Source organism: Vitis vinifera, chromosome 15, assembly GCF_030704535.1.
Source record: "Vitis vinifera cultivar Pinot Noir 40024 chromosome 15, ASM3070453v1".
In the NCBI taxonomy this organism is placed as follows: Eukaryota; Viridiplantae; Streptophyta; class Magnoliopsida; order Vitales; family Vitaceae; genus Vitis; species Vitis vinifera.
In genome coordinates, this window is record NC_081819.1 from 21,193,272 (window position 1) to 21,209,024 (window position 15,753).

The 15,753-nt window shown below is 33.2% G+C and overlaps 1 long non-coding RNA gene across 2 annotated transcripts; it reads left to right on the top strand.

The window, feature by feature from the left end:
• Positions 1 to 769: 769 nt before the first annotated feature.
• Positions 770 to 6,855, top strand: LOC104881932 (uncharacterized). Of its 2 annotated transcripts, none has more exons than XR_009467866.1 (6): positions 770 to 1,278; positions 1,992 to 2,126; positions 3,412 to 3,472; positions 3,697 to 3,893; positions 4,041 to 4,248; positions 4,423 to 6,855. It is a non-coding gene; the product is annotated as an uncharacterized LOC104881932 (long non-coding RNA). The 2 variants fall into 2 exon arrangements; XR_787814.3 differs by having other exon boundaries at positions 772 to 1,278; positions 4,426 to 6,855.
• The last annotated feature ends 8,898 nt before the right edge of the window (positions 6,856 to 15,753 follow it).

Consider the following 15,753-nt stretch of genomic DNA (forward strand, 5'->3'; position numbering starts at 1 on the left):
TTATTTTGAATGCTGTACATTTCAAATAATAAAGTTTATAATAATGGAAACATTTTTTTTCCTTTTTTTTTAAATATATATATTTCACAGCCAATGAAAGAAGTGAATTTCTTTTCTGATTTGGATCTCTATACCCTTTACTGTTTTTATTTTTATAAAAATTAATACTATATGAGTCCTAAATTGATCCTTCTTTCATCCAGATTCGTTGCAACAATACTGGTCAAATGTTTCTTTTTTATTTTGACCTTTTTATGTGTATTGCTTTGTATTGCATGCAAAAAGGTATGTAGAAGATATATGGACAGAGATTGCAAAGCACCTGGATGGTAAATCTCTGGTGATGCTGGGAACAACAAATAAGTGGTTCCACTGTCTGATCATGGAGGACAGTATATGGAAGTTTGCTTGTCTGCGTGATCTCCAGCTACCAGAACCACAACACACATTCCTCAATTGGATCAAGCTTTATGCTTCTGCTTTTGGTAATGAGCAGGGTGTTAAACTTTAAAATAATAATGATGCCAAATATTGAAATATAAATGGAATAATTTTAATTAAATACAAATTTTGCTAAAAGGATTTGTTTGAATCCATTTTTGGGTAGGCAATAGGCAAAATATAAGAAACTGGAAACTCAACTCTTGATTTTTCAAGTGCCGATTCCAAAAATATAATTTGGGATTGATGCGGTTGCAGCCTAGTTGTTATTTTATACCCGAATTGCCCTCTCCTTTCCTCCAGCTCAGCTTCCACACCGGATAAAAAAAAAAAACAAAAAACTGAAAACACTCTCACTTTTCTCTCCCTACCCTGCCCTGCCCTGCCCTGCCTCACACTAACACTGAACAGAAACTCCATCCTCCATCTGCTTCTATCCCTCTTCAAACCCAAAAATCCAGAAACCCCAACACCTTCCTCGTGTTGATCTCAATCTGAAAAACCCAAATCCCGTCAAAAACGGACCTCTTATTTTCCCATATATTCCCGGAATCCCAAGAATATGGTGAAACCTAACCCTAACCTCTTCTTGTCACAACTGGACGACGCAGATCCAAGGGCGTGGGATACCCATCATCATCGGCTTCTTTACATGTGCTTCAGTGGCACTGCACTTTCCAAGCTCCTTCCTTTCCATCTCCCCTCGTCCTCTCTCTCTCTCTCTCTCTGAATTGTGATGGAGCAGCAGCACCGCCAGCATTCTCAGTTTAAACCTTCTCGTCGAAGGACAACTGACTGTGCCTTTTTTGTTTTTTATTTTTCTTTGCTCGTCCACAGGTATGCTTTTGTTGCCTTTTGTCTTTTACCATAGTATCAAACATGTCCAAATCTGGGGTTCCCATTTGGATTTCTAGTTTTCTTCAATTCTTCAAGCTATTTGTGCTGTTTTCTTTTAGGGTTTTTTTATTTTTATTTTTTTATTTTATGAATTTATGTTTTTTTTTGGTATGTGTATTTTTCTTCCATTGCTGTGGAAATCACAATATTGAGTTTTTGGTATTAGGATTTGGATGTCAAAATCACGAGATTTTGGTGTTTGATTAGGGTTAGGGTTTTTTGTGTTCATGCCTATTTTAGCACTTGTGTATGTATGTTTAGAGAATGTTGTTTATTTATGTATTTTTCTGTACATTTTTGTTAAGAAATTCTTCTTTATATTGCGATTCCTATCGAAATTTAAGGAAAATAAATTTTCAATTTTACAGTTTCATGCATAAATACTTGAATTTGGTCACATGGAGATTGAGAAGGTAAATATGTAGTATTTACATTGATGAATCACATGGAGATTGTTTGATTTTTACTTCTGTTTGTCTAAATAGTTTAAGAAGACATTTCCTTTTCATAGCTTCTTCTTATATAAGCCCTTTGCTCAGCATGATCAGAATTTAGCCTCTCTTTATATAGATGTTGCCCTTAAAATATATATGTGCACTGCCACTATAGCCGTCGTGGTTTGGATTGATTCAGGATTTGTTTTCTTCTTTCAGGGACTTGCCTAACCACAGAGGACTGCCTCTTTAATAAAAATAGGAACCCACATTTGACTAAGGAGCAAATAGAGGCTGAGCTTAAGTCCTATCTTGGAGTCAAGAAAGTTATTTGGTTGCCTCGCTGATTGTTTGGTAAATATTTCTCCTTTGATTGTTAATTTCTGCCTTAGGTTTAGAACTAGTTGTAATGAAGCACCTCACCCTAAATAGGTCATTCTTTTTTCTTATATGAAGGTCTACATGACCCTTGTATTTTGCTGGCATGTTCATGTTGATTCGGACAAGACCACAGTCATAGACCTTTGTTTGTCTTCCATTTTTTAAATATATTATTAGCTTTCCGCCAAATTGGTCTCATGAACTCTAATGATAGAAATGGAACTCTCCATTTGAAGCTCTGAATTCATCTTACAATTATAGCTGGTTTTCTTAGTGCTTTGCAATTAATACCTTTTGCTAATCTTTGTTCAACTTTTAGCAAGTAAAATCCAAAATTCAGTAGGGCAGTGAAGAATTGACCACGCAAAATTGTTTCATTTCCTGAAATGTAATTAAAGTTCCATAATTTAACTAGTTTTTTACCTTTCATATTGACCCTTTTTCTTTTCTTCTTTGTTTGGTTTTGATTTCCTTCATTATGGATCTTGTACTGCTGAAATGGTATTCTTCTGGGGCCACACACATATCATTCATGAGCAATGCTTTTTTTGCTCATGTTCTTTGAGCTTATCACTTTTACCACTGTTCGTAATTGGACATCTGGTAGCCTTGCTGTATGTGAGGCTGACCCATAATAACCAAACAAAACTGGTGGGCATACATTATTTTTGCATTTCAAAATTGTAAAGAGTCAAGCTCTAGAACTATTCATTTTTGCCACATTTTGGTTCTATACAACTGCCTTCATGGGCTTTGGTTCGGAATGACATTATGGGAAGCATCCGTAGTTTTAGACTAAAATGGTTGGGATAGAACCAGTAATCACAAAGGGATGATTTATCATTAGCCATTACTATAATTTTAGCCAAAATGCTGTGATTAGGACATCATCCTGCTATAATGTGTACCTGCTCGTCCAGCTATATAAATTTTCTTGGTAACTTTAAATTTTCTTATTTTTTAGCTTTCTTTTATGGGATATTATTACGAAAATTGTAATGAGCAAATGATAACCCAATAATTCATTACTTTCTAGTGGACCTTCTGTAATTGAATTCTATGACTACTGGTGGCCTATCATCTACTACCCAAACATAGTACTTACTAAGATACCATTGCTTGAAAAACTTCACATTCATATTTTCTAGAAAATCATTTCCTGTTTTTGAGGATAATGGATCTTCGAAGCTGGTATGGAGGATTTAATGTCATTGGTCTGAAAAAATTGTTCTCATTAAGGGTTTTGTTTGGATTTTAGAACCAATACAGCTGGTGGGCACACCGTGAGGGATTTATATGCTGGTGTAGTTAGCTTACAGGTAACACCATGACCAAGAGGAATTTTGTTTGAAAATATTGACAAGAGAAGCTGGCTTTTTGAGTCACAGATGCTTCAAATATGAGAAATGCAAAAAAAAAAAAAAAATTTCACTTGGTTTATGGCATTTTTCTAGTCTTATTTGCAGAAAGTCATCTTCTCTTTAATATTTTTTGTAATCTTAGTCTTTGGGATTTTTCTAATTTTGATGTTATAATCACCCAGAGGAGCACGTAAGTGAAGAAATTTTTTTAAATCGTCCTACTGCTGGCACACTCTTCATGGAGGGACAGATGCAAGCAAGGGATCAAGATAACAGTGGGGAAATGCATGACTTCAATTTAACTACTATATTGACTGCTATGAACCGCTTCTCTGATGCCAATAAGCTTGGAGAGGGAGGTTCTGGGCCTGTTTACAAGGTCAAGAAAGAACTTAATTTCCTTAGAGAAAAAGGGTTCTAAGAGATGCTACACGATATATGCACATTAAACTCTGTGAATCTTACTTTCATGACATACAACAATGCTTGGCCACTACTTGTTTGATTGAGTTTGAAATGCCTTCAGGTTAAGCTGCATAATGGGAAGAGAGCAGTTAAAAGGCTTTCGAGGAAATCAGGGCAAGGTCTTGAAGGGTTCAAGAATGAAGTTATGTTAATTGTTAAACTTCAACACAAGAATCTTGTGAGGCTGCTGGGTTGCTGCATAGGGAGAGAGGAAAAGCTCCTTGTCTATGAGTACATGGCCAACACTAGTCTTGATGCCTTTCTATTTGGTTTGCTCTCTCTTTCTCTTCTTCTCTCTCTCTCTCTCCCACACACATGTAGCGTCATCTTCTTAATACTTTGCTCTTCCAGTATCATGAAAAACCTTCACAAGAATGGTCTAAACCTCAAAATTATTATGAGATTTTCCCCTGAATTTTTTTTTCTTATGTTCTTACAAAAAGCAGGCAACTAGACTGGGCCAAGCTTGCTGCCATTGTTGGGGGAATAACAAGAGAGATTCTGTATCTGCATGACGACTCTCGGCTCAAAATCATCCATAGGGATTTGAAAGCAAGCAACATTTTGTTGGATGAAGAGATGAACCCAAGGATCTGAGACTTTGGAACTGCTAGGATTTTTGGTAGTAATCAGCTTGATGCTAACACAAACAAAGTTGGTGGTACATTGTAAGTCATCTCCTTCTCTTGCCGTGCTGTGTTTAACTGTTAAGCCCAAAAGAAAAAAGGAAAAACTGCACATACATATTCTCTTGTCTAGCATGAGACACGCGCAATCTTAAGTCCAAGAAAGTACTACTATTCATATCAATCAAACATCTCTTTCTACTAGTTTTATGTGAAAATAGCCATTTTATAGAAAAATATATATATAAAGTTTAGTCCCTTTGTAAGACTTATGGTCAAACTAGTCTCTTTATTACCAAGTCATGTCATAATTTTTTTTCTTTTCAAAATTTAAGTTAAAATCTCCATTGTTAACCAACGCTTCATTTTTTAATTGAAACTATAATTAATAATTGAGATTTTATTTTTGAACTAAAACCTTAATTACTAATTGAACTTCATTAATTTTTTTTTTACTTTAAAATTTAATTAAAAAAATATTAAATTATGTTGGAATTAAAAATATATAATTTAATAATAATAAATTTATATATTTAAATTTAATGATCTAATATTATTTTAATAAAGATAAATTGATAAATATAATAATAAATGAATATTTTATTTATTAATAAATTAATAATCTTAAAATAATAAAATTATATGATGCATATATAAGATATAAAATTATATAATTTATTAATTTAAGATATTTAATTTATTTTATTTTTAAGATATAAAAGTATATCACATGTAATACTTGCTACCGCTAGAAAGGGGTTTTTGGTTTTTTTTTTTTTTCATTATCTAAATGTTTAGTGGATATTTTTTTGTAACTTTGATGAAACTATTGAAAAATATATAATTGGTTTTTTTTTCTTTTCTTCCTCCATTCCTCTTCTTCTTCCCACAGCCGGCCCCCATTTTTTTTCTTCCCTTTCTCTATTTTTTTTTCTTTTTTTAGTTTTTCTCCTCCTGTTTTCCCAAGAGAGTCGACCCCCATTTTTATTTATTTTTTATTTTTTCCTTTTTCTTCTTCCCTTAAAAGCACCCAACAACCAGCTCCCCCATTCCTCTTCCATTTTTATTTTTTATTTTATTATTTTTATTTCAGTTTATTTTATTTTATTTTATTTGTGATTCCTAAAAAAAAATCATCCACTACTACCGGCAAGACCGTCGGGCGAGCCACCGTCGGCTGGCGACCCCTTTCCCATCTCATCCGTTCCCGTTATTATTATTATTATTATTATTATTATTGTTGTTGTTGTTGTTATTGTTATTATTATTATTGTTATTGTTATTGTTATTGTTGTTATTTTAATTTATTTTAGTAGTAATTGTTATTTATGAAATTTGAATTGTTGAATTAATATGAAATTTGGGGTTAATTTGTTGTTGGTAGATTAATACATAATTTGATTTAATTTATTGTTAGTTAATTAATTTGAAATTTGTTAATTTGGGTTTGTGGGCATATTGTATTGGGTGATTAATTTGAGGATATTTAGATTATATCAATTGCATATTGTTTATTTGAACTTGGGTCTATTGTTAAATTGTTATTTGTTTGGGCTTATTGAATTGGGCTTGAAATATTGTTTCTCTTGACCATGTGTTTTTTTTTTATGTGGGCTTGTTAATTGATGTGAATTTTGGGGCACATAATGTGGATGAGATTTGTTGGATTATTTGAATATTTGATATAGGCTTGGCCAATTTAAATTGTTTAATTTGGACATAGGACAATTGTGGTGTATATTAAACTAGGCTTAGATTATAAAATATTAAGTTTAGGTCTAGTAGAATTTATTTTAATTTATCCAATTTTAGGTTTGGTTGATTGTATTTGTATTTTTGGTTATTAATTTGGATGTTCTGGGTTAAGACCTGTAGTAATTTTGGCTCATTTTAAATTGACAAAATTTATGGGACTAATTTGAAATTGGGATTTGGGTTTGAATATTTGTTTGAGATTTTATACATCTCTGGATATTTATATTTGCGTTGTTTTTGTTTTTGCATGGACTCATTCTGCAATCTTGTTGGCTGAGTACGAATTGATGACATGTGGAGTTTGTTGTAAGTTTATTTGGGTACATATTTTATTTACCACTTTTATGTGGTTTTATTTTAATTAAATCTTGTAAATATTTGTTTGTTTATATTTATTGAGTGTATATAGAATTGAACATCGAACAAATTAGAAATTTTGTTTAAATGAGAGGAAGAATTCAGTAAATATGTTCTAATAAAATACTAATTTCAAAATATCCTTTTTAATAAAAGAAAGTTTTTTTATTTTTATTTTTATTTTTTATTTTTATTTATTTATTATTATTATTATTATCTATTTATGAAAATTCAGAAAAATGCATTTAGAAAAATCCAAAAAAAATTGTTTTTAATGACATTGTTCAAAAATTTCTTTGTTTAATAAAAATTGCCAAAAAATTGTTTTGTAAATAAAGTTGTCCCAAAAATTAATTTTTAGTAAAATTGTCTAAAAATATTTTTTTAAATGAATTCTTTTTCTTCCTTAATTAAAACGAAATTAAAAGTGTTTTTCAGAAATAGAGAATTTAAATCTTTGTTTTTCCTTTTAATTAAAATTTCTCTTGCAAATAAAGTTATCATTTTAAATAATTTATAAAAATCACTCTTTTAAATGAAAATGAATCTAAATACTTGTAAATAAAATTGTAAAAATTCATTATTTTCTAGTAAAAGCAAGTAAAAATAATTTTTGTATCTAAATTGAAATTTTGTAATAAATTCTTTTGATACAATAAGTGTAAATGGTTTTTTTGAAAATTGAATACAATTGAAATTGAGAAAATAAATTGATTCTTTTTTATAAGTAAATAAATGGAAATCACTAATTCAAGATCATTTTTAATAAAATCCTTTGAAATTTCTTTAAATTTTTTTTTAAATATCTATTATTTATTTAATTCAATAAATCATTTTGCATAATCCTCTTATTATTTATTTTGTGTATTTTTGTAATTAGATTTCATCATCGTTTTTGTGCATATTAATTTTCACCATGACTTGTAAATTGATTATTTTTCTTGGTATCCATAATTAATTAATTAATTGTCATAATTTCCTCAATTTGTTTAGTAGAGGCCATAAGTATACGGGCTTAGAGGGGTGCTACGGCTCACCACCGTACCTTCCTAATGAGTAACCTGACCCCTGGACCTAGACTCGGTTTTTCACAGGCCCGTTTTTTCCTTCAGGAGTCACACTTAGAGTTTTTATTTCTTATTTTGTTTTTCCCTTTAAAAATAAAACAAAAATAAATGGCGACTTAAAGTCTTTTTCTAAAAATCAAATTTTGACCAAATAAAAAGCGAGTTTCACCATCGAGTGGGAATGCATCGAGAAAATGCAAGGTCCATAAAATGGCGACTCCACTAGGAATTTTTAGAGGGTCAAACTTGAACTCAAGTTGAAGGGAATGTGGCGTTTGATTGGTTGATTAATGGATATCCCTCTCTATGTGTCTTTGTATGATTGGTTGTTGATTACACATTGAGAGCTTTGATATGTTTGGCTGTTATGTTCATTTGTGATGTTGATATGTTGATATGTTGATTACATCGATTGATTCTCTTACCTACTTTAGCATAGTGACTCTTCTTGTTGTATGTTTATCTTGCTTTCCTAGACATGTATATTATCATTTTTGTATCTTATTCATCTTGGCATGATTGATTCAATTTGTTATATATTATCTTGTTTATCTCGACATATTGTCTATTATTGTTATATTCCTATCTTGCTTATCATATTCTTGCTTAGCTTGTGTGTAGATATGAGTTATATACCTGTTATTTGCATGACTGTTTTGGTGCATGACTGCTATTCTTTTATGTGATGCATGTATTGCTTGTTTGTGTGGGACACACATCTATCTCCTTACCTTCAACTCCCTAGACTCGGTCAACCTTGTTTCACTTGATCTCGTATTCGATATGAGACTTGTTACTTTGTTTGCTCTTCGACCGAGTTAGGGGTTAGGAGTAGGGTCTAGCGACGGGCTATACCGATGTTTGGGAGCATTGTGGAGGAAAGCGACACTTTGATGTCGATTGTAGTCCGATCATTGAAGACATATATAGGCCGAAGCTAGGTTTCATGGATATTTGTGTAGTCAGTGTGTTTCTTTTTCTATTTTAGCTTCGTAGGGTTTTTCGGATGCACCCACACCATCACTGCGCACTCTAGCTGACCATTGAGAGTTGAGAGTTTTGAGAGGTTTCACCATAGGAAACCCCTTGAGATGTCGAGGTAGTGTATGTGTGGAGGTGATGACCACCTTGCATGGAAGCACCCTGCCTCTTCGGAGGCGTGCAGAGGGTTGCGTACCGTTAGAGGGTATGATCGCTTCTGCTAAAGGATCTTTTAAAGTCCACCCTTATCCTTTTAGAGTCACTTTGACCTTGTAGGTTGAGCCGTAGATCCTTCAATTAAGACTCCCTCTCTACACGTGGGTGCATCTGAGGGCCTTCAAAGGCTCTTTGATCATAGTTGGGATTCAGTATTCCCTCTTTTAGTCTCTAGTGAGAGCGCACCGAGATCAGTACGAGTTTGGGTATGGTCAGACGGTCCGTCTTCGTTTTTGATGCCCTGCTCATTCCAATTCAGACTAGCATTTCTTCCATGTTTTCCCTGTGCCTACCATATCTCATGCTTCATGCTCTTCAGGATTAGTTCTTCATTCTCAATGTGGATTTACCATCTTGGGTTAAAGTACAGGGGAGCTTAGTTTGGTTTTTCGAGAGGTCAAGCATAGATCAGTAGACTGTCACAGTTGGCTAGTTCACAGACGCCATGGATTCTATTAAGGTATCTTGTGATTCATGCTCTTTAGGATTGGTTTTTCATTCTCAGTGTGGATTTGCCATCTTGGGTCAGAGTAGAGGGGATATTAGTTCGCTTTTCCGAGAGATCAGACATAGATCAGCGGGTTGTCACAGTTGGCTAGTTCACAGACGCCATGGATTCTATTCAGGTATCTTGTGCTTCATGCTCTTCAGGATTGGTTTTTCATTCTCTGTGTGGATTTGTCATCTTGGGTCAGAGTAGAGGGGATATTAGTTCGCTTGTCCGAGAGATCAGACATGGATCAGCGGGTTGTCACATTGATTAGTTCACGGCCGCCATGGCTTCTATTTAGGAGGCCTTGGCCAGTCTCAGGCAGGAGATAGACAATCAGCAGAGTAGACAGTCCTTGAGGATACTCATTCATGTATGGATCGTATTGAGTAGTGTATCAGGCAGTTGAGAGTATCTGATAGTTCATCGACTTGGGATGATCTTGATAGTATACCAGTAGTCAGTCTACCAGCCAAGTTCAGGATGCCTGACATTGAGAGGTACACGGGCGTTGGTTGTCCATGTATTCATCTTCGACTCTACAGTACTGTGATGAAGGTCCATGGGTTAGACGAGTCACAAATGATCACCATGTTTCTTTTATCTCTGAGTGGCGCAACCTAGCATTAGTTCACATCTTTGGAGTCCTCGCGACGCAGGACATAGGATGACTTAGCTTAGGAGTTTCTGTGACAGTTTTCATTTAGTACTGTCGTAGATGTGTCGAGGAGAGAGCTTGAGGGTTTCAGACAGAGATCAGATGAGTCCATTTCTTCCTTCATCTCCCGCTGGTGGGGGAAGATAGCAGAGATTGTTGATTGACCATTATAGAGAGGTGACTTAGTCTTGAGGTTCATCAGAGGATTGATTAGAGATCCTAGAGGGAAGTTCGGACCCAGCTGGAGCAGACTTTATTTCATCAGGGAGTTGACCCCAGAGGGCGTTGCATGGTTGATGGATCTAGATGGAAACCGATTCTCAGAGTTGACCAATGTGGATCAGCTAAAGAGGAACTATGTTTGAGACCATGGTTGCAGGATGGGTGGCCATCATTTCGGTTAGCCATATACCCTTTCACTTTTTTGATACATAGACCGTTGCTAGCCCATTGAGCCTCACATGTGCATTATAACCTTTCTTTCTTATCGCCTTGCACACATTTCTACACCGGGATAGGGGCCCTTTAGTGTATGCATGCATTGTTTGGGAGTCTCATGAGTCTTGGACCTACAGGTGCATCTTTCTCTCATCATTTTTTCCTACCATCACATTACTGCATTCCATCGTATCTTAGTGGTTGTCCTTCATCTTTTCTTCTTTGTTCTATCTACTGCTTGTTTTGTTTCATATGCTCTCCACCCTGAGTGGTGATCCTCCTCAGTTCATTACATGAAGGATAGTCACATCATTTCCACTATTTATTCTATGGACACTGGTTCAGAGATTCTTAGTTTGAGAAGGTCATCTTGTCAAAGAGAGTTTTTGTTACCTTAGTTTTGAGAGTGTCTATTCATCGTTGATATCATCTTTGGGGCCTATTTTGTTCATGTTCAGGGTGTGTACATTTGTATATATGTAAAAAAAAAAAAAAATGATTGAAAAAAAATTGAAAAGAAAAAAAAAGAAAAAGAAGGAAAAAAAATTGAAAAAAAAAAAGCGCAGGTGTGTATTATTTTTTATCATTGAGTGTGTATATTGATATTCGAGGGTCACTTGATTGAGTATGTTTGTTGATGGGAGTTCGTATGTGAGCTTTCCGAGGCCCTCCATGCTTTGTATTCATTTTTATTGTATATTTCGAGAGTGAGATGAGTGACCTTCTCCTAGGAGCTCTAGGTCATTGTCTCTTCCATCATTACGTTCATTATTGATGTGACTTCACTTCATGTCTGATTTGAGTTGATCACTACTCCTATTTGTGTTATTTGTTCCATCATCATCCTCATTTTCGCTTCTGATTCATCATTTTCACTTCACGTCTTATTCTTTTCTTACAGCAACCCATCTCGGGTTGGATACTCTCTTCGCATCATCATTACACATATCACTATCAGTTCATTTTGCTTCATTTGTCTCCTTATCGACATCATATTCACATTAGGCATCCTTAGGTCCATGGCTCACGGGATTCACTATACATGTTGCATTTCATATATGAGGGTATGAGTTTTTTATCATTGGGTATTTGAGCCTAGTTTTCCTTTATTTCTATCACCCTATCACCTTGGCCTACATTATGTCCTGTGTCTTAAGACCACCCTGAGGCCATGGGATCAGATGTCGTCTTCGACAGCCTCTACTTGGACAGGTGTTTGAGATCTGGTTGATATTTGAATATCGTCATGCTTCTTCTTCTGGGAGTCGTATCTTTGATGTTTAGATCTAATTCAGCTGTGTTTGGATTACCGGGATCATGCACTTGACGATGGATGATTTGATGTCACCTGATTTTTCAGATTTATCACATATTCGATGTCATACTGGGGCATATTCCGTTTCGGGCGAGATCTATAGATCTTCAGGGAGTTGCATGATTATCCCCACTTGTGAGATGTACGTTGAGATGATTGATTGGTTCATTATTTTATGATGATCCCTTAGTGGAGCCTCTGTGGAGCCATTCAATCAGGCCCACATTTCTCGGCATTTGGTTGCCGCCATGCTTCTTATCCAAGGAGATGTTCCCTAGTTGTTTGGACTTGATTTGGATCATGGAGGTCACATGTTCGATGATAGATGATTCCATGTCACCTGGTTTCTGACCTACCGTACATTCGACGACATACTGGGGCATATTTTCGACTAGACGAGATTTATAGATCTTCACGGAGTTACATGATCACTCCCACTTGCGGGATGCACACCGAGACGAGGACGTGTTCGTCATCTTATCATGATCTCCCAGGAAAGCCTCTCTTGAGTGATTTAGTCAGGCCACACTTTTGACATTTAGATGTCCTCATGCTTCTTCTTTTGAGATACGCCTTTTGATATGTGGGTTGGATTCAACTATGGATTTAGATGATTGGGATCACACATTTGATGATAGATTATTTGATGTTGTCCGATTTTTGGCTTATTCGACATCTGATTCTATACTGGGGTATATTTTCATTTTGATTGAGATTTATAGATCTTCATGGAGCTACATGATCACTCCCACTTGCGGGATGCACATCGAGACGAGGACGTGTTCGTTATTTTATCATGGTCCCTCGGTGGAGCCTCTCTTGAGCCATCTAGTCAGACCCGTATTTTTTGGCATTTGTATGTCATCATGCTCCTTATTCCGAGAGACATTTCCCTGATGTTTGGGTTCGATTTGGATTACGGAGATCACACATTTGACGATTGATGGTTTCATGTCACTCAATTTTCGACTTACCATACATATATACAAATGTACACACCCTGAACATGAACAAAATAGGCCCCAAAGATGATATCAACAATGATAAGATTTTCCCCCCATTTTTTTTTTCCTATTCTCTTCTCTCTCCTTTTTCCTCTTTTTCCCTCACCGAAACACGCCGGACCCCTCGACTCTGATTTTATTTATATATTTTTTTTCCTTTTTTGGCCGCAGCCGGCCATTGAAGAGTTTTGGGGGGGGGGGAGAGAGAGAGAGAGAGAGAGAGAGAGAGAGAGAGAGCTTTTTTTTTTTTTGTTGCTACTCCCTCTAGAGACGGGGAACGGACCAGTTTTTTTTTTCTTTTCTTCCTCCATTCCTCTTCTTCCCACAGCCAGCCCCCATTTTTTTCTTCCTTTTCTCCATTTTTTTTTTTTTTAGTTTTTCTCCTCCTGTTTTCCCAAGAGAGCCGACCCCCATTTTTATTTATTTTTTATTTTTTCCTTTTTCTTCTTCCCCCAAAAGCACCCAACAACCAGCTCCCCCATTCCTCTTTCATTTTCATTTTTTATTTTATTATTTTTATTTCAGTGTATTTTATTTTATTTTATTTGTGATTCCTAAAAAAAATCATCCACTACTGCCGACAAGACCGCCGGCGAGCCATTGTCGGCCGATGACCCCTTTCCCATCTCATCCGTTTCCGTTATTATTATTATTATTATTATTATTATTATTATTATTATTATTGTTATTGTTATTGTTGTTATTTTAATTTATTTTAGTAGTAATTGTTGTTTATGAAATTTGGGGTTAATTTGTTGTTGGTAGATTAATACATAATTTGATTTAATTTATTGTTAGTGAATTAATTTGAAATTTGTTAATTTGGGTTTGTGGGCATATTGTATTGGGTGATTAATTTGATGATATTTAGATTATATCAATTACATATTGTTTATTTGGACTTGGACCTATTGTTAACTTGTTATTTGTTTGGGCTTATCGAATTGGGCTTGAAATATTGTTTCTCTTGACCATGTGGTTTTTTTTTATATGGGCTTGTTAATTGATGTGAATTTTGGGGTCCACAATGTGGGTGGGATTTGTTGGATTATTTGAATATTTGATATGGGTTTGGCCAATTTAAATCGTTTAATTTGGACATAGGACAATTATGGTGTATATTAAACTAGGCTTATATTATAAAATATTAAGTTTAGGTCTAGTAAAATTTATTTTAATTTATCCAACTTTAGGTTTGATTGATTGTGTTTGTATTTTTGGTTATTAATTTGGATGTTCTGGGTTAAGACCTATAATAATTTAGGCTCATTTTAAATTGACAAAATTTATGGGACTAATTTGAGAATTGGGATTTGGGTATATTTGTTTGTGATTTTATACATCTCTGGATATTTACATTTGCGCTGTTTTTGTTTTTGCATGGACTCATTTTGCAATCTTATTGGCTGAGTACGAATTGATGACATGTGGAATTTGTTGTAAGTTTATTGGGATACATATTTTATTTACCACTTTTATTTGATTTTATTTTAATTAACTCTTGTAAATATTTGTTCGTTTATATTTATTGAGTGTGTACAGAATTGAACATCGAACAAATTAGAAATTTTGTTTAAATGAGATGATGAATTCAGTAAATATGTTCTAATAAAATACTAATTTCAAAATATCCTTTTTAATAAAAGAAAGTTTTTTTTTTATTTTATTTTTATTATTTATTTATTTATTATTATTATTTTTTATCTATTTATGAAAATTCAGAAAAATGCATTTAGAAAAATTCAAAAAAAAACTGTTTTTAGTCGAAAAATTGTTTTTAACGACACTGTTCATGTTTAATAAAAATTGCCCAAAAATTATTTCTGGATATTTACATTTGCGCTGTTTTTGTTTTTGCATGGACTCATTCTGCAATCTTATTGGCTGAGTACGAATTGATGACATGTGGAATTTGTTGTAAGTTTATTGGGATACATATTTTATTTACCACTTTTATTTGATTTTATTTTAATTAACTCTTGTAAATATTTGTTCGTTTATATTTATTGAGTGTGTACAGAATTGAACATCGAACAAATTAGAAATTTTGTTTAAATGAGATGATGAATTCAGTAAATATGTTCTAATAAAATACTAATTTCAAAATATCCTTTTTAATAAAAGAAAGTTTTTTTTTATTTTATTTTTATTATTTATTTATTTATTATTATTATTTTTTATCTATTTATGAAAATTCAGAAAAATGCATTTAGAAAAATTCAAAAAAAAATTGTTTTTAATAGAATTCGAAAAATTGTTTTTAACGACACTGTTCATGTTTAATAAAAATTGCCCAAAAATTATTTTGTAAATAAAGTTGTCCCAAATATTAATTTTTAGTAAAATTGTCTAAAAATATTTTTTTAAACGAATTCTTTTTCTTCCTTAATTAAAACAATTAAAAGTGTTTTTCAGAAATAGAGAATTTAAATATTTGTTTTTCCTTTTAATTAAAATTTCTCTTGCAAATAAAGTTGTGTCATATTAAATAATTTATAAAAATTACTCTTTTAAATGAAAATGTAAATACTTTTGTAAATAAAATTGTAAAAATTCATTATTTTCTAGTAAAAGCAAGTAAAAATAATTTTTGTGCCCAAATTGAATTGTAATAATTTCTTTTGATACAATAAGTGTAAATAGCTTTTCTGAAATTGAGAAAATTTATAAGTAAATAAATGGAAAGATCATTTTATAGAATCGTTTGAAATTTCTTTAAAATTTTTTTAAATATCTTTTATTTATTTATTTCAATAAATCATTTTGCACAATCCTCTTATTATTTATTTTGTATATTTTTGTAATTAGATTCATCATCGTTTTTTAATTTTCATCATGACTTGTATATTGATTATTTTTCTTTATAT